This window comes from Pantherophis guttatus, chromosome 3 (genome assembly GCF_059756535.1).
Source record: "Pantherophis guttatus breed Tessera chromosome 3, ASM5975653v1, whole genome shotgun sequence".
NCBI classification, from domain to species: Eukaryota; Metazoa; Chordata; class Lepidosauria; order Squamata; family Colubridae; genus Pantherophis; species Pantherophis guttatus.
The window spans coordinates 68,656,254-68,675,797 of record NC_142065.1 but is presented as its reverse complement, the minus strand read 5'-3'; the positions used below and the strand labels follow the sequence as shown (position 1 = coordinate 68,675,797).

The following is a 19,544-nucleotide window of genomic DNA, read 5'->3' as shown; positions in this document are numbered from 1 at the left end:
CTACTCATTAGGATACAGTAGCGTTTCTTCCTACCCACTGTTCTTCTTGAACAAATCTGCCTATACAAAATAGAACAACCATTTCTTTGATGCAAATTATTTCTGTACATGGAGACCAGGGGTGGGTTCTACTTACCTTTACTACTGGTTTGCAGCGGGAGCGCATGTGCGCACTTGCTTTGCATGCGCATGTGCACTTCTGCGCATGCACAGATCACCCATGATGATATCGTGGCAGGTGGGCGGAGCGTCCCACTGGTTTTACTACCGGTTCTATAGAACCAGACCAAACCGGGAGCAACCCACCACTGATGGAGACATTCTCTTCATAGTCCATAGTCTCCATACAATAGTGAAGGCATCAAAGGAACATTCAGACAGATCCACAAAGAGGAAGGGAGTCTTCTTTGAATACTAGAATACTACATATAGGTGTCAGCCAGGGGTGGGTTCTACTTATCTTTACTACCGGTTTGCAGCGGGGGCGTGCGTGCGTGCTTGCTTCACTCGCGCTCGCGTGCTCTTCTGCGCATGCGCAGAAGCGTTTTGATGACATCTGGGTCGGTGGGCGGAGCCTCCCGCCGGTTTTACTACCAGTTCCATAGAACCGGTGCGAACCAGGGCAACCCACCACTGGTGTCAGTCATTCAAGATAGACCAGACTAAGAAAGGAAAAATTATAAATGCGAATATTACTTTTATTATAAGGTTAGAGGAACAGTCTATGCAAGTCTGAATGAGCTTCCCCCAACCTTCCTGTTATCTTCTTAAGAACTAGAGAGGGTCATGACTGAGATGCTTTCTCAAATTACATTTCTACCCTGGACTCAGATTTCCTTTATTTGACCATTGTCTTAGTTGCTGTTGTTTTTCAAGGTTATTCCTTCTTCCCATTATAATATTGCAACATTAAATCCTATTATATATAGGGTTTAATATTGTAGTGGAAAGTAAGAATTTACAAGTGGGATACCTGAGGACAGGGCTTAGCATGTACAGTCCCTACAAATAGTGCAGCTATTTGTGATTGCAGATTCTATTTACTTCTGTAATTGGGTGAAACAAAGAAAAATCACAATTATGGTTCAGTTTTGTGGCCAGACATAACAACTCACCTTTGAACAATCTCACATAGAGCTGAATTTTTGGGAGAGAAGAAAGGGTTTTTCTCCCCTATCCCTGCCCATGATGGTGAGCCCTACCTTAAATCAGCCATCAAACGCCGACAATGAGAAAGGAAAACAACCTATCTCCTTTTTAATCTTCTTGCCTATTCTTTCCCACTTCCTTTTCTCCAAGCAAATGTTTTCATGTATTAAGATATCAATAGCACTTAGACTTATATACCACTTTACAGTGCTTTACAGCCCTCTCTAAGCGGTTTATAGAGTCAGTGTATTGCCCCCAACAATTTGGGTCCTCATTTTACCCACCTCGGAAGGATGGAAGGATGAGTCAACCTTGAGCCTGGTGAGATTTGAATTGCCAAATTGCAGGCAGCCGGCAGTCAGCAGAAATAGCCTGCAGTACTGCACTCTAACCACTGCGCCACTGTGGCTCATAAAGATAAAATAGACAGCCTGTAAAAGGATTTTTTTTTTACAAACTTTACATATTATAAACTAGCCTTACCTACAGTAGTACATTCACATATGCTCAGAAAATGTATTAAAACAATAACAATAGCACTTAAACTTATATACCACTTCATAGTGCTTTACAGCCCTCTCTAAGTGGTTTGCAGAGTCAGGATATTGCCACCAGCAATCTGGGTCCTCATTTTACCAACCTTGGAAGGATGGAAGGCTGAGTCAACCTTGAGCCGGTGAGAATCGAACTGCTAGCAGTCAGCAGAATTAGCCTACAATACTGCATTCAAACCACTGTGCAACCATGGCTCCTAAAATTAAAAGCATTAATCACCTGAATACGTTGCCAGATTCGGAAGCAAAAACCTACCCAGATTAATGAAAATGCTTGGAATAATTTCAATAGCAACTAACAGAGAAAAAAGTATTCATGGAACCTCTAACAACATATTGTAGCAATAGTGCAACAATTCAAGAGACCTGCCAACTTGTCATGCGTTTTTCCAGCAAGCTTCATTTCATTTTTGCTTATCTCCAATATTTTTGTTTATTTGTTTTCCCATGCCTTCCCATGTGTGCTCATGGATCACACCTCTTGGGAGGTGTTTTAGATTATCATAGTTGTTCTTGTTTTCCTGGAAAAAGGTGATTTTCTGAGTGTGGAAGCTTTCACTAAACTCAATTGTAACAGATCTAATGTTCGGTTGAAATAGTTAGTTCATCTTTGGTGGGTTTTTGAATGGGCCATGATAAAAATGTTTCCTGCAGAAAAATAGAAAATTCCTTGGTATTTTCAGACTAGTAATATTATTGTTGCAATATTTTTAGGATCAGACTCAATAATAATAGTAAGAGTTAAAGGTTTAAATATACTTCCTTTTATTTACAATAGGCATTCTATATTCACTGAATATTCACAGATAGAAGCCAGGAAAAGGGTGAAGGTGGCTCCTTATATATACAGTGGGTGGAGCTATATGAGGGAGTGGTGAAATATGAATACATTAAGAATAGAAGGATAAGTTAACCCCTGATATCCCATTCATATACTATTTACACATTATAGAATAAGGCATTTACATCTGACAAATCCCCCTCTAAATGCCGATTCGTTATGCAACACCAATTACATTCAGATTCAGGACAATACAAGACATACAATTTAGAAGTTAAATATTTGTGCTGTTTAGAAGGTAAAGGCTTTGTCAATATGTCAGCTAATTGTTCTGAAGTATCACAATGCACTGCTTTAATAAATCCATCCTGAGATAATTGTCTCACATGTTTAAATTTTATATCTATATGCCTGGACCTTTGTCCAATGGCGTCGGATCTAGATATTTCAATGGCTGCTTTATTGTCTTCATGCATAACAAAAGGCAAAGCAGGTTTTTTCCAAACATCTGAAATTAAATCATTAAACCATACAAGGTTATTTGCAGCTTTGGATAAACAAACATATTCCGCTTCTGTCGTTGAAGTGGCTACTAGTTCTTGTTTACCAGTATACCAGTAAACTGGACAGTCATTCAAGAAAAAAATATAACCAGATGTACTTTTTCTGCATGATGTGTCGCCAGCCCAGTCCGCATCTGCGTAACATGCAAGCTTTGGTTCTTTATTATCACTAGGTTCTAATACTAAGCAAAAATCTAGTGTACATTTCAGATATCTTAAAATCCTTTTAACAGCTTCCCAGTGATACATTGTTGGTTTGCTGACGTGTCTGGATAATAAATTGAGTGGTAAGGCGATATCTGGTCTAGTCCAATTAGATATATAAAGAAGTGAACCTATGATTGATCTATAAAATGTGTTATCTTTGAATTCAGGAGAAGATTCATCAGTATTTCTAAGAAAATCAGTTTGCATAGGAGTATCACAAGGTTTGGCATTGTTTAAATTGCATTTATTTAAAAGTTCTATAATCTTATCTCTCTGAGTAAGTTTGAATCCATTTCTAGTCTTATTAATTTGGACACCAAGATATTTGTTCACTTTACCTAGAGATTTCAACGAGAAATGTTCATTTAACTTATTTACAAAAGTTTCTCTTCTCTCTTTGTGTTTTCCTATATACAAAATGTCATCTACATAAATCAACACAAATTCAGTGTAATCATCACCCTTTTTGACAAAGAAACAGTTATCAGCAGTGGTAGCATTGAAATCCATGGTCTTAAGTACTTTTACTAAACAATCATACCATCTTTTACCTGATTGTTTTAATCCGTATAAACTTTTGTTTAACAGCCAAATTTCATTTTTGTTGGTGTACTGACTGTGAGGTGCTCTTACATATATTTCCTTATCTAGTTTCGCGTGTAGATACGCAGTCTGTATGTCATATTGAAATACATCAAGGTTGAGTGCTGATGCTACCACTAGAGCTGTTTTGACACTCTCAGTTCTTACTGTGGGGGAATACGTTTCAGTATAGTCCTCCGGATATTTCTGTGCATAACCTTGTGCAACTAATCTAGCTTTGTATAGAGTATTGCCTCCTTCTAAGTTCTTAATTTTATATATCCACCTGGTACCAATAATTGTTTTATCTTTAGGTGCAATTGCAGGTGTAAATACATTTAATCCTTGTAAACTTTCCATCTCTTTCTTCATAGCAAGTTCCCATTTTTCTTTTTCTTCATGAGGAAGTTTTAACACTTCCTCATATGTATTAGGTGTTATCGGTTCACCATCCATATGCATTATGTAATCTCTGTATTTATTTGGTGTTTGATTTCTGTTGTTCCTAATGGCTCTTTCAGGTTTGCTATTGTTATCATGCAAATATCTTGCTTCCTTTTTTGTTAGTGTGTCTGTCTTTATTTTGTGTTGGCTATTTGTCCAAGTTTTGGTTTTGCTTTTATATTTGTTGGTATTTTGTTTTTCTATGGTCCCTTCCTCATGAGATTTTGTATCTTTGCATTTATTTGGAAATATTTCATTAAGATGTAATTTAGACCAGTTGGCCTGTTCATGGAACACAGCTGTTCTGGAAACTATAAATTTGTTATTATTATCAATGAATCTGTACCCTTTGGTGCCAGTTTCATATCCCATAAATCTGAGTCTTCTGGATACGTTTTCTCCCTTCCTTCTCAACTGTTTAGGTATGTGTACGTCTGCAGTGACTCCAAATATGTGCATGTGTGCTAATTTTGGTTTCCTATTATACATTACTTCATATGGTGTCTTATTTACAATACTGGACCAGGTTCTATTTTGTGTGTAATTTGAATAATGTAAGGCTTCTGAACAAAATTGTTTGCTAAAGCCAGCATCCTCCAATGTGCACCTAATCATGGTTTGTAAAGTGGAATTTTTTCTCTCTACAATCCCGTTCTGGAACGCAGAAAATGGACTGGACGTGTAATGTAGCATTCCTCTATCCTTTAACGATTGGGAGAATTCTTTGGACATGAATTCACATCCCCTATCTGTCATAATTTGTTTTATTCTGATATTGTGTTGTGTTTCTATGCGTTTGTAAAATTCCTTAAATTTTTGAAAGGTTTCATCTTTGTGTTTTAATGTGTAAACAAACCCATAGCGGCTATAATCGTCTACTATTGTCAGGAAGTAACGTTTTCTATAAGTGATTGATGGAGTTAATGGGCCAACTAGGTCCATGTGTACTAAGTCAAAAATTTTGTTGGTTGTTCTAGTAGATTTTCTTGGCCTGGGACTAGTTTTTAGTTTTGTAGATTTACATACTGAGCATTCCAAATAGTTTTCACAATTTTTTATTTTGACACCTTCTGCGTGTTCAATCATTTTTTGCACTACAGGAAAACTGGCATGTCCTAACTTCCTATGTAAGATGTGAGCACACTCATCATGAATTGGCTTACCTATTTTTGGTTTTTTTTCTTTGTGTGCATTTGCATGATCATGAGATATTTTACATTCATCATTGTCACTGTTGCTAATATTTTCATCATCTGCTTCAATACAATCTTCTATATTTGAATCAATGTTATGCAACCATTCTTCCTTTGTTATCAGATAAGGTAGGCCTCCTTTAATCATCACAGTGCCTACATTTATTTTATTCTTCTCTAAAGTCGCTTTTCCCTTTGAGAAAACTATATTAATGTCAGAGTCTCTACTTAGTTTTATGGCACTTAGTATGTTATGAGGTATTTCAGGTATTAATAATACCCCCTCTATTTTTCCTAGACCAGGCAAGGTTACGTTCCCTCTGCCTAATACTTGAACCTTTTCTTGGTTAGCTACCTTTATTACAAATTTATCTTCTGTAAATGAAGACAATATATTTTTGTTATTAGTGGTGTGATTAGTTGCTCCAGAATCAATAAGCCAATTGTTGTTCTCATTTTGTTGTATTTTAGCGTTGTCTTGTTTATTTAGTCCATTCAGTGAACCAGATTTTCTATCCTTTGAATTTTCTCTGCCCCCTCTATTTTCTCTGTAATTTGGTGGGCTTCTATATCTATGTTTATCTATGGAAGACTGTCTATAATTGTATTTGTTCCTATATTCTGACCTATGTCTTTCCTTTGAAATTTTGGGACAATCTCTTCTATTGTGTTCCCTGGATCCACAATTGTGACATTTAAGTGTTTCATTATATTTGTCTTGGAAAGCTACTTTCCTAAAAGGTTTGTGCTCTGTGTGATTGCTAGTACGATTTTTTCTTGAATTGTCTTCTGCTATCAATTTGTTGGATAGACTTTCTATGGATAAATATCCTAGATTGATAGTGTCTAAATGTGACATAAAACTATCCCATGATGAATCAAGTGAATTGATAATAACACTTTTCATTGTTTGGTCTGAAATCACCTCCCCCCTCAAATGCAGTTCAGCTCTTATTTTGTTTAAAGATATCAAATGCTCACTTATAGAAACCCCTGGTTTCACCCTAGATGAAAAGAAATCCTTAGACATTCTTGTGGTGGTGGCTACACTGTCACTGTGAAACAAATTAAACATGCATTGAATAATTTCTGAAACAGTTAGGTTTGGTTTGATGCTATGATCCATTGCAGGAGACACACTAGATATTATTAAGAAAAATGCCCTGTGGTGTAAACAATCTATTTTTAAAGTCCAAGGTCTTTTTGGGGGACTAGTGATAAAAAATAGTAAATTTTCTTTCATAAATATAACCTGGAGCTGTTGATACCATTCTTGCAAATTAATGCCATCAACCCTTAGTTTTGGGAAGTCGCTGGGTAAGTTTCCCACATTATTTTGTCCATTACTTACAACCTGAGGTAGTCCGTGGTCTCGCAAGTGTAGAAAATTGCAAAACGGCATGGGGATGCTCGCAACGAGTCTGCGCGGTTCTCTCGCCAGTTCATGTCTTCCCGGACCGTCTGCATAGTTTCACGCATGCGCGTTGTTCATTTCTTCTTCGGCGTCGTCGTGGAAGGTTCTCTCCACTGCGGCTCGTTCGCTCCGCTCCTCTTCAGACGAGTCGGTCTCTGGTTCGGCCTTGGGAGTTCTGACGACGGCGGCTGCTCTTCTTTTTCTTTTGGGGGCGTTGGCATTTGCCTCGGTCTGTGGTGTAGGACGGAATCGACAAGGCTCTCTGGGTTCGGGCGTCGTCGCTCTCGAAGTCAGGATGGGAGCGGGCAGGTCTTGAGGTGTCGGCTTGCTCGCTCGCTTCTTCGGTGGCTCTTTGGTAATTTTTAGTTTTGGCCCAAATGCAGCAAAAAGCGTTTTCATTGCTGACTTTACTTGGGATCTTGTTGGGTCATCTTCACTTTCTGTTTCTGACTCTTCCGATGAGTTTGAATCCTCTTTTTCATTTTCGTTGTCTGATAACGTTTTTCGCGCCAGAAATTTTGAACTGAGCATTTTGATTGGCTCTGCTTCGCTCATCTCGGAGGTCTGTTGAAACCAAGATGGCTGCCATTCAAAATTTCACGCCGGAGCACATTTTTTCTTCTTCGTAATGACTTTCTCTGCAGTCGTATTACTCACTATTTTTGTGTCTTTAGATTTCTCATTAGTGATGTTTTTCTCTCTCGCTGCTCCGCTGTTCTTTAGCATTTCTTGGAGGTTCGCGATGAGGCTTTCATCATTCTTCTGGCTTTTTAATAGTTTTAATATCTCTGACCTGAGTTCGTTATTCTCTATTTCGATTTCTTCCTGGTCATCATTTTCATCTCTTATTTCTTCGTCTTCAGTGATGTATTCTTCGGATTCTCTCGAAATTGCGTTTGTGGATTCGTTGATTATTTCTTGTTCTGTTTCTATTTCTTTGCTGTAGGCCCTGGTGTTGGGCCTATCTTTCTTAGACATTTTTTAAGTTTTTATTGAGTCAATTAACCATCCTCTGCTACCAGCTTGTTGCAATATTTTTAGGATCAGACTCAATAATAATAGTAAGAGTTAAAGGTTTAAATATACTTCCTTTTATTTACAATAGGCATTCTATATTCACTGAATATTCACAGATAGAAGCCAGGAAAAGGGTGAAGGTGGCTCCTTATATATACAGTGGGTGGAGCTATATGAGGGAGTGGTGAAATATGAATACATTAAGAATAGAAGGATAAGTTAACCCCTGATATCCCATTCATATACTATTTACACATTATAGAATAAGGCATTTACATCTGACAATTATGTATGAGGAAGGCTCATTTGAATTTTTTTAACTCAATTTTTTAAAACAAACCTGTTTTGTTACCCTTACAGGTAATCCTCATTTAGAAACGGTCTCATTTAGCGACTGCTCAGTTACAATGATGATGAAAAAGTAACTTTGCGATCGAAGTCAAAAACAGAATTAAGAAGGTTAAACGAAAGATATTAAAAGTTAAGTGTTTCATTTGATGACCCTTCTGTTTAACAACCAAGCTGCGAGTCCCAATTGGGGTGGCTAAATGAGAACTACCAGTATAACCTGATGGTGTTCCCATGAATATTCTATTCATAAGAACAAAGGTAACCAATTTACTTCTTGAAGGAGAAGCCAGGTGTTTTGCCAGGAAGAAAAAAGGGAAGGAGTAAAAAAAATGTGTATATTTAAGGGAAAAGTCCATGGAATTTAACTCATTGCATAAACCCTGAAGATTTTCTTCTTCTTCCATTCCACTTGCAAAACAAGAGAGATAATTTGAGTTTCTTTTTAAGAGTACACATTCTCATTACCAAAGTTATTAAGGATAGCATTTTAGCACTAATCCAGAAAAATACAAGAGTGCATTTAACAAGCCTTGCAAACTCAGAATACTGTAGGCCTGTGAGCAAATTCAGCAAAACAGTTTCAATGTCCTCATACAGACCTTCATAACAGCTCCTGTTCTGCTTAAGAGCAGGGTGGAGATATTCAGTCCATGGAAGCAGGATTCAGAGTTGTTCTTCAGAGAGAAAGTATAAACATCAGCCACCTCTTTTATCTTACTTTTTCTGTGTGCTTTAGAAGGATACCCATTTTAAAAAAAATTAAACCAATTAATGTCTAGGACAGCCAAAAGAAAGTTCAAGACAAGTAAACTTCAATTGTTGTTCCTCCTATATCTGTCTAATAATTTAAAATATAGGGTTTTTCTTGTTTCTTTCCATCAGGGATGGAACTTTTGCTTGTTCAAAATAAAGGCAGATTTTTCTCTCTTTGGTGAGGGAAAGTTTGGGAGAGAAAACGAAGAAAGATTAAGGAAGACTGTCTCCTCCTGTTTGTTCACTTCTACTGGGCAATAATATAATTTTCAGTCTCACGTCTCTATTTCAGACCACATATGGCAGTAATATTGGATCTTTCCCATCTCAGCTTAACCATGACTAAACAGGTTGATGAATGTCATGCATCTTATCACCATACATGCATATTGTTAAATATAATTCACTTTTGATCTGCACCCTTGTGCAGCGGTGAATGAAAACTGTTAAGATTTCTTCCACTGTCTGCCTTTTAATGTATTAAACAGCTAGGCTGTCAATAGATTATATTCTTGTACAATGATAATAGCCCCCAAAACTAAGAGGCCTTGTCAGGAATTGCAGTTGTCACAGTTTGATGCAAATGATTTTACTTGGTGTTCATCTACTGAGCAATCATCTCATAATCTGGATATACATCACAGCATGACATGTAAATTTCTTGCTACTCTGCTTTCATTTACAGAGGCAGCAATCAAATGAAAACCATTCAACCTCACCAAAATGTATAAATAATTTTCATTCAAACATATTAACAGTCAAAATACGAGAATTTATCACAGAGCACTGCACCTTTTAAGAAGCAATAAAGACTTTACTTTTTAAGCCTATCTCTACTTAGAAAAGTAATAAGAACACTTACCTGCCCTTTTAGGAGATGAGGACTTTAAAATCCACACGTAAAATCTGTTCAGCAGAAATAAGTATGCTGATGATGCCCTGGAACCCACCACGCATGTTTAAATAGACAAAAATAAAATTGTATAGTGGAAACAATGATCCTGCACATGACTTTAAATAATTATTCAGAAAAGAACATGATTAAATCATGTAAATCTTTCTGAAATGGCCTATATATAATAAATGCTAATTTTAAATAGGCAGAAAAATGACACAAAAGCACCATATGATACATGAGTTGCTAAGAAAATTAAAATCACTACATTTAATTTATACCCATGCACACATTCATTTGGTCCTTTTCCTTCTCCTGAAATGATTATGCAGTTCTAACTGTGGGAGGCAACGTGTTTTGAAGCTCTCTCTAATGCAAGAATCCTAAATAAACTTTGAAAACTATTCCTAGCATAATAGTTCAAGGTGTCATTAGAATAGCCATTAGATTGTAGAGTAATAGCTTTGCTTCTGAGATTTCTCTACCTGTTTGCAGACTGCTGTTTGATTTGGATGAAAGAAAGGGTGTCACTGAGAAACAAAAGAATTTTAGAATTCGAAAAGCATGACCTGTGATTTGGGTGGCATGGTTTTTTTACAGTACAATAAAATTAAAGTTAATATAGACTTTAAAAATAGTTATGTTAGAAGTGCCTTATTGAGAATATGGAATAGGTACAAACCCTGGCTACACCTGAAAACAAATATTAGATGAGGATCAAGGAATCAGTTGACTGCAAGGGATTTAATTTCCAATGGTTTCCAATGGTTTTCATATGCACAATTAAGAGAAAGATTTAAAGAAAGATTTGGAGTTGAGCAATATAAAACAGAATTTGAAACAAAATTACGTGCAAACGCTGAACATGTATTTGCTAAAAAATATTAGCTTTTACTAACATTTGAAATGGAAGAAGTTAAGGGTATAAGATAAAATGGATTCAAGAGGAAAATAAGAGGCTGAAAGGATTGAAATTCACAGTTGGAGAAGGTCACAAATATCAATATCTGAAAATTGAAGTTGAAAGATAAACTGGCCATAGTGGTCCCAGTGGCTATCAGCACATTGGGTGCCATACCCCCCCCCCAAAAAAATCTTGGATGAAGAAAATTTGTGCACTGATAAAGTTTCAGTTAATTACAATAGGCCCCACTGCTTGATTCTGCACATATACAATGCTAATACATTATGACATCCTAAGTTCTTGGGAACCTGGGATGTCATAATGAATTGATGCATATGAAGGCCAACATCAGCTGAAGAACTGGCAGCTGTGATGTCACATTTTTGTGAAATAATAATAACATCTTAGACTTGCATACCATCCAACTCTCAACGACTCTGGGTGGTACCTGAAAATTTTAGAAAGCAAAGCTGACTTTTCTGAATATTTGGAGCAGATCAGTGGTGGGTTGCCACCGGTTCGCCGGTTCTATAGAACCGGTAGTAAAATTGGCGGGAGGCTCCGCCCACCAACCCCGACATCATCAAAATGCTTCTGCGCTTGCGTGAGTGAAGCAAGAGCGCGTGCGCGGCCCTGTTGCGAACTGGTAGTAAAGGTAAGGAGTAATAACATAGTAAAGGAGCAGATGTTTGGTCCTATATTGTATTAATGTTTATTTTCTAATGATCTAAGCAGATGCCATTATTTAAAATAGCCTTAGGTGGATAGGATAAAATCATAGACACTAGCAATTACATAATTTTGGTTTATGATAAAGTTCCCATTTAGCCTCCATCAGAGGCCATTAAAAAGTTGGTAGAGATCCAGTAATCGTTGTGTATGTATGACATCTCTTCACCCTTCTCCCTGCAGTTCTCTCATTAAATTTTACTTTGAAGAGCTGGGGAGATGCCCATAACAGACTTGAGCTGAGTTGAGAAAAGGGTTACATAGAGAACAAATAATCCATTCTACTAGCAGTGTTCACTTTGCTGATGGATAAATACCTCTTGATATCACCAATAAGCACACCTTCAAAAGAAGATAGATATTTATCCATCAGACTCCGACAACTACAACCTAATCCAGACAATAACATGTCAGAAATAGAGAGTAGATGTAGCTAGGTGTGAATGTGGAAATTGGTTTCAGAAATCATGAATTTCATCCACTGAATCAGATGAAAACATTTTGTATTGAGACCCAAATCTACACAACGTAACATTTTGTTTCCAGTTTTTATAAATCCAGGTGGTGAAAGGAGAGAAACACAAGATCATATAAGTCTTAAAGATCAATCATATGAGTCAGAGTGACAAATGCCAGCATATCTGTTGACCATTAATGACTGGAGTAAAAATCAATGAGTAGTTTTTCCTAAAACTATTCAATTTCCCCTTATAATCAAATACTATATAACAGATACAGTAGTTTATAGGTAACAAAAGAAGCTTAGTTTGAAGCAATCAAGCAATCCATTTAAAATTGTAAATAGCTTGAATCCAGCTTTCTAAGAGGCCCTTCTCCTTTCATAGGAACCTTCCTACTTGATCTTCTAGGGACGGTCTGTTTTAATCCCACCACAATTTCTGGTTTTAGCTGGAATGAGAAAGGGTTTACTTTTCAGTTACAATAATTAGATTTCAAGTGAAGTATGTCCCACACCCTTATTTGTTGCTAAATCTCTGGCCTGTTATGAAGAGATAGTTTTTCTAATGGACATTTGGTCTACCAAATTGTTAATTTCATAATTTTACTTTTTAAAATCTCCTTATTTATCCTTCACTAGCTTATGCTTCTATTGTGATAGCAAATGGCATTGCTCTTGTGGCTCTTTGTGGAAGGGTGGCTTAAATAGACATATTTGGAAGAAATCACAGAAAAAGTAAGAAAGGCATTGCCAGCAACTGAATATATTATTGTCCTGTCTCATTGGCTAGAACAGGACAAGAGTATCAATTTTAAGCTTCTATTCACTCAAGGGGAATCATTCAAAACAAGGACAATATAATGTAATGGACAAAGTAAGAATAAAATTGCTCATTTGCTTAGGGAAAAAAATCTATGCACAAGGGGATTGCATTTCTGCTTTTCTCGTGGAGAGCATCTGAGGGAAAAAACCCACCTGCCTTGAAATTGAATCTTTTTTCTGAGAAAAGACAAAAAGTGCAAAGATGACAGTTTTTCTTATTTTTCCAGTGACTATATCTGAGGAAGTAGAACTGCAATAACCTGGGCTGCAGAAGGCTCAGCCATTTGAAATAAAACTTTGCAGTACTAATGTTTTTGTAACTGCTTTCATATTGTAATGATATTTTTCCAAGCACTGGTTTTATTTGATCTTAAATACCTTTTTGGGAAAGTCCAGTGAGCTGACTCTAATAAAATCACGCTATTGAAAAAAGGTTTAAGTGGAATGTTCAGAATAAATTACAAAACTGCATGCAAGAATACCAGCTAGTACAGCCATAAAAATCTGGAAATGAGGATTCTTGCAATATATTTTAAAGAAGCCATATACTTTTTCGCCTTCGTTTCCCTCCCCCGCCACACACACAAAAAATGTTTCATAATAGAAAGATTCCGCAGTGTGAAAATGGATGAATGGATAGCAAATGAGTAAACAGGAAACAGTGCTGCATTTAAATAAGTTAAGGTTATTATTTTTTTTATCATGTACTAGAGAATACATTTCATATACAGGTACTTCTCAATTTACGACCACAGTTGAGCCCAAAATTTATGTTGTTAAGTGACACATTTGTTAAGTGAGTTTTGCCCCATCTTACAACCTTTCCTGTCAGAGTTGTTAAGTGAAACACTGCAGTTGTTAGGTTAGTAACAGTTATTAACTGATTCTAGCTTTCCCTTTGACACAAGCTAGAACTTGTCAGTTTCACTGCATTGTGACTCACTACATCATTCCTTTTGGGGAAAAATTGTTTGGTACTCAAACAAAACAAAACATTTTTGATATTCATTGTGTGTCCCAGGACCAATTAAGGAAGGTACCATTGTAAAGGCGACTGCTTTTTAAAAATTAATTTACATATATGCATTTGTGCATGCTTACACACCTTCACAGCCCTATTGGTTTATCCCTCCACAACAGTCCCAGTTTTCTCATGAGGCTCCTTGGGAAAATTAATTGTCCATCCCTGTATTAATGGATTATTCCAACTATCTACAATTACTGGTGAGCAAACACAACTCTTATATGATATACTAGCCAGAAATAACCTGAGAGGATCTGATACCATTCGACAATCAATTTTTGATGGAGACCATCACATTGTGCTCAACTCCTGGTGACATCATGGATTTGCCGTGTAATTTTCTTGCTGTGGAGGTGATTAGCCATCACTTTCTCCTGGAATATTTTTTGGGGAGGGCTTTCCCAGTGTAGCCCTAGATTTTGCTAAGGGTCTCCCATCCAAGTCGGATCTGACCTCACTTTGCCTTGCTAAGTTCAGGCAAGTTTGCTTCCTTAAATATGACATTCACCCTGAGGAATGGCTCTTCTAGTTTGTGGAATGGGTATTTCTGAGAACGCATCCCTTGAGCAGTCTTAATTTATAGCTCCTGCCAGGTGATGTATTAACAAGCAATTATACAAGTATTTCCTGCAAAATGTGCATTGATTAGTAATGAGGATGCCACGGGATCAATTTGCCACATGAACTGGTATGCTTTGTTTTATTTTAAAACAAAGAAAAGAGATTCCGTTAATCCCAAACAAATGAGCTGGATAGCACACTAAACAATGCTGCTTGCAGTTTCTCCATTATGCTTAGATATCCTACAGGTATCTCGATTTAAACTGAAATAATTTGTGCACACCTACACAACAAGGATCAAGTTAATATTGAAACGTAATGAAACACAGCTATGTATTTTATATATAGGTTTGCCCAAGGCCCATTGGTCTGAGAATTTTGTGCCTACACATACACATGCATACATAGAGTCATTAATATTGTATGTTTTTTTTAGTCAATACAGTATAATGTGGCATAATATTATATGTGGGCGTGTATATTCATATCTATATCAGTGGTGGGTTGCTCCCGGATTTGTCCAGTTCTTGAGAACCGGTAGTAAAAGCGGCGGGAGGCTCCGCCCACCTGCCCAGATGTCATAAGGTACAATCTGCGCATGCACAGAAGCACGCGCATGATTGAGCAAAGCAAGCACGCAAGCGTGCTCCTGTTGCGAATCTATAGTAAAGGTAAGTAGAACTCACCCCTGATCTATATCCATATCATGTATTGTGTATCTGTATCTGTGTATGTATATGTATATGCATATGTATGTATAGGCATAAATTAGATATCATGTCCAGGGTAGAAAAGCTTAAATAAAATAAGATACCATGGATTCACCTATGAATAATAATTCAACGGAACTTGTGTGAAAAGTCGTCTTTAAACTAATCCTGAGGAGTCAAGTGGTCCAGGAATCACATAATTCAGCCTCCCTTGCTTCATGCTTTCTAAGACTGGGAAACACATGTTGTGACCTTTAAAAATGTTTTCCAAGACATCCAACAAATACATACAATACAGTGGTGGGTTTCAAAATTTTTTACTACTGGTTCTGTGGGTGTGGCTTTGTGGGTGTGGCATGGCTTTATGGGTGTGGCAGGGGAAGGTTCCTGCAAAATCCCCATTTCCTCCCAATCAGCTGGGACTTGGGAGGCAGAGAATAGATGGGGGGGGGGCAGTCAGAATTTTTACTACCGGTTCTCCAAACTACTCAAAATTTCCACTACCGGTTCTACAGAACTGGTCAGAACCTGCTGAAACCCACCTCTGATACAGTAGAATAAAAAGTTCATACATAAATGTTCTGCCTTTGATTTGTATTCAGTAATTCCTGGTATCATTGAAATCATTTGATACCAGATGTAAAAAGCTGCCACTTATCTTTTAAATTTCTGCTTAAATTCACCTTCCTATGATGTATGGAAAAATGAAACCATTTTAGCTTCAGTTTCGGGAACACACATCTACAAGAACAATATCACATTATCAAATTCTATAAAGTCATAAATACTACAATTAGTGGTATTTGCTTTATATAGAGATATCCATTGTAAGGCATACACAAAGATTCAGATTGCGGAATTCTGGATTATGCATACCCTAGAGCAGGGGTGAAATGTAAAATTTGTTACTACCGGTTCTGTGGGCGTGGCTTGGGGGTGTAATGTGACTGGGTGGGAGTGGCCAACTTTTTTTTTTTTAACTTTTCAAAGCATTTTTTCTAATGCTTTGAAAAGCCTCTGCTGATCAGGCAACTCAGCTGGGATCGTCAGAGACTTTTCAAAGCATTTTTTTTAACCACCTCTTCGGCCAAGAGGTTGCAGAAAAAAATGTTTTGAAAAGCCTCTGATGATCCCAGCTGAGCATCAGAGGCTTTTTATTTTACTTTTAAAAGCATTTTTTCGTCGGAAGAGGTGGTAGAAAAAATGTTTTTAAAAGTTAAAAAAAAAAGCCTCTGATGATCGTGCGGCTCAGCTGGGCATGGTGGGGGGGGCAGGGATTTTTGCTACCGGTTTTCCGAACCACCTGCCGCCATCGCTACTGGATCGGGCGATCCGGTCCGAACTGGGAGCATTTCACCCCTGCCCTAGAGTTTATTTAGAATGTGAATAGATAGCTAGTTTTATGCAATGTAAGGGTCATTTTCCTACTTAAATACCTCCATCGTCAGTTGTCAGGCCACCATTTTGTATTACTTTCTGTACCTGGCCCAAATGGATCCATAATCAGACTTCCTTAATGACATCTGATAATAACCCACACATTTTTCTCCAATTACCCCTATTTCAAATACTTCTATGTTTCTTTTAGCTTTTATTTTAGTTATTTTTTTTAAAAAAAATATGAATGCAGCAGGTCAGGGCATTGTTTCAATGCTCTTCAGCTGCTTAGCAATACATGAGGATCCCATACAGTGCTTTTTCGTACAGTGAGAAACAATACAAGAAGGTGTATAACCCAGAACAAGCCTTTAGTTCTTTGGCCTGATATATCCATTATCCAATCACTATCCTTGATTAGCCAAGTTCCAATGGAAGATTGACAGCTGGAAATGTGCTCTTTTAAGGAGGATGTTCCTCTCTTTTCTCATGATCCTGCCAAGAGCTTTTGCTGCCTGCAGAGCATTATCCTTATTATGATTATGAGTTTTGCCACCCATCGTGCCAAGGTGACTCTGAGTGGTGAACATGATGAAAAGCATCAATCTTACAATAAATTTTACAAAATAGAAATATATAAGATAACCAGAACAGAACAGCAAAAGAATGGCAACTAAGGATAAAATCCATTAATAATAAATGAATAGAGGTAGTCTTGGACTTACAACAGATCACTGAGTGACTGTTCAAAGTTAAGGGGCACTGAAAAAAGTGATTTATGATCATTTTCCCAGTTACGACCGTGGCAGCATCCCTTTAATCGCATGATCAAAATTCTGATGCTTGTCAAGTGGTCCATATTTGTGGTGGTTACAGTGTCCCGGGGTCATGTGATCCCCTTTTGTGATCTTCTGGTGTTCTGCCCCAGCTACGGACCCCAAAGAATGCAGTACACACAAAGTCCATTCAAACCTTAATTTACTGAATTAACCAGTCTTTTACAACAACAGCTGTTAATTAATTGCATTAACAGCCGCCAAGAATTCAAAGAATAATAATTGAAAACTTACTATGGTTGGCAGAATGCCCAGAAGCAATTTGCAGGAAGCTGATAAGATAAGCAAGACAAGACACGAAGGTATGTGAACTAAGTTGTTCCCTGCAAATTGCTTCAGTCGGCGTTCCTCCTTGAATAGGCTAAGGGAGTGGCCAATTAGCTCCAAGCCTTACTCTCCAGGAGACCTCCTCCTGAGGAGCCACTCCTGCCTTTTGGCAGCTCAGCGCACCCGTGCATCGAGAAGAGGCTCCTCCTCTTCGTCCTCTTCACTTAAGGGAGCTTCTGGAGGTTCTGAAGGCCCAGGCTGAATCCCTGCCTTTGGCACCACTCTTCTCCAGCCTCCTCATTGTCCGACTCGAATGCCAGCTGCACAGGCTGCTGGCGCAGCACCACACCAGCCTCCTCGCTATCTGAATCAGCTACTAGTTGCACAGGCCACGTACAGGCCACAACATCTGGTAAGCAAAGTCAATGGGGAAGTCAGATTCACTTAACAACCATGTTACTAACTTAACAGATGCAGTGATTCACTTAACAACTGTGGCAAGAAAAGTTATAAAATGTGGCAAACTCACATGCCAAATGTTTCACTTAGCAACATAATTTTGGGGCTCAATTCTAGTTGTAGCTCGAGGACTACCTGTACATTTCAGGCTCAATTAACTTAAGTATATCAGCTCTTAAGGGCTTTTCATAAGCCTAGCAGAGTCCTGACCGAATTCATCTTGGGTGGAAAGGTGCTCCTGCTTCTACAGTACCACAATGAGGATACAAGCTTCTTGCTTTCTCTTCTGGCAGGAACTCAACCCACAAGTAACAATAAGGGAGTTCCTGGTAATAATAAATGCATTTGATATATCCACACAGGTTCTCTGCAGTACAGACAACAGTACAGAAGTGGTACATTGAATTTTTACAGGAGATGTTTTGGACTTCCTGGGAGATCACAGCAGCAATAGCAATAGCACTTAGACTTACATACTGCTTCACAGTGCTTTACACCCTTCTCTAAGCAGTTTACAGAATCAGCATATTGCCCCCAACAATCTGGGTCCTCATTTTACCGTCCTTGGAAGATGGAAGGCTGAGTCAACCTTGAGCTTGGTGAGATTCGAACTGTCAAATTGCAGGCAGCCAGTAGTCAGCAGAAGTAGCCTGCAGTACTGCATTCTAACCACTGCGCCACCGCAGCTCAGATATAGTGATTGGTTAAAATGTTTATCAGGACTGAAGAATTTAATACAAAAAAAACCAGAAGAAAAATGAATGTAATATGAAGGTTGAGGTTGCATTTCCTTATTGAAAGAAATTTTAGATTTGGAAAATGAATGAAGTTGATTCTGTTGTTTTGGTTTTTTATTGTGAATAAAATTGAAAATCATTTTTTTCTGCATAGGTCCATGGAAGAAAACTGAAGAATCGTGTATCTCACCTTCTCCATCTTTGGGCTAAATTAGAAAACATTTCTTCCAAATATACCTCCAAGCTTGAAATTTCATCCTCCCGCCCGATTTGATTTGTTTTTCATTGAGTGCTTCTTCTTGCAATACGTCTGGCAGTGAATCAACATCAACACTGAACAGATTGCAGACTAATTTATGAACGGTGTTGCCAGAGCAGTTTTCTAGAAAATAGCAGATGAATTTGTCTGCAAGGCAGTCCAGGTGAAGCCCAATTGGGTTTTTCGCATTCTCTTGCCAATGGTCATCATTTTCAGTGAGTGATGAAGAAGTGGGAAAAGACAAATAGTTGGACATCTCAGTTTGCATTCCATAAATGCTCTGATCATAGCATAGCACATTATGTTTGCAACCTTGTTTTCTTGCAGCTTGAAGCTGAAGTGGTTCTAAGATTCAAAAACAGCCACCAAATGTGCCAACAAAAGTTGAAATGTTGGTCTGTAAATCCATACTGTAGCTTTTCTTCTGGTAAAAGCTTCGAGAAAAATTCTACTCCACATTTTAGCTCATATAATATTTTTTTTTAATGTTACTTTT

At 37.7% G+C, this 19,544-nt stretch overlaps 1 long non-coding RNA gene across 1 annotated transcript; it reads left to right on the top strand.

Moving 5' to 3' along the window:
* The first annotated feature begins 11,183 nt into the window (after nt 1-11,183).
* LOC117664416 (uncharacterized) lies at nt 11,184-19,347 on the top strand. The gene is made up of 2 exons (XR_004591044.2): nt 11,184-11,462; nt 18,944-19,347. It is a non-coding gene; the product is annotated as an uncharacterized LOC117664416 (long non-coding RNA).
* The last annotated feature ends 197 nt before the right edge of the window (nt 19,348-19,544 follow it).